Genomic DNA, 773 nt, shown 5'->3' with positions numbered 1-773 from the left:
CTTTCCCTCCACTCCCTGCCCTCTTTCTCACACACAGCGCTTTTCCTTTCATTCATATGTATGATCACTCGGACTGCTGGAGGACAACTTTTTTGACTCAGATAAAAGATTCATGCTTTAGGAATATCTTCAACTATTTTTAGAAGGTTATGTGGTACTGCAGGGTGTCCACAGCTAGTATTGGGTAATCTTGAAAGACTGTATGATACTCAGTATATAACCCAGTGTGTACTGAGTTAATCACTGTGTGGTAATTTTTACACTTCTTAAGCCTTTAAACTTAAAATGCATAAACATAACTTATTACTCTCCCTTAGCTGAGGTTTTAAGAGGATTATGAGGAATGTGGGATGATCAGTACCATTAAGGATAATGCTTGATGAAGTTTCTGTTATGGCCGCGGTAGTAATTTAGAATGGTAATACTACCATTCTGAAGAGTGTATACACAGACTTTGACCTGATACACAGCCAGCTCTGAGCGTAGAGTGGGGCTAACAGGAGTGTACTGTTAGCAGCAGAGCCACAGCTTAGAAATTAAGCGTGTTTTCTTGCCTGTAGTGGAAAGGATCAGCTACATTTCTACACATGTACTCTTACTGTCATAACCCAGATGTGGAGAATGCACCTTGTGTCATCTTAGCCTTGTACATCCATCTAGGAGCTGATACACTTTGACATTTTAATTTTAATGTCGAAGAGAAAGCAGTTCCCTAAATCTGGTTTTGAGGGTGTGGTTAGAACAGGGAGTTGATCCCAAGCCAGGACTCCTGC

Source organism: Buceros rhinoceros, unplaced genomic scaffold (genome assembly GCF_000710305.1).
Source record: "Buceros rhinoceros silvestris isolate BGI_N320 unplaced genomic scaffold, ASM71030v1 scaffold12623, whole genome shotgun sequence".
NCBI lineage: Eukaryota > Metazoa > Chordata > Aves > Bucerotiformes > Bucerotidae > Buceros > Buceros rhinoceros.
The sequence above is the reverse complement of the archived record's forward strand: the minus strand, read 5'-3'. Positions refer to the sequence as shown.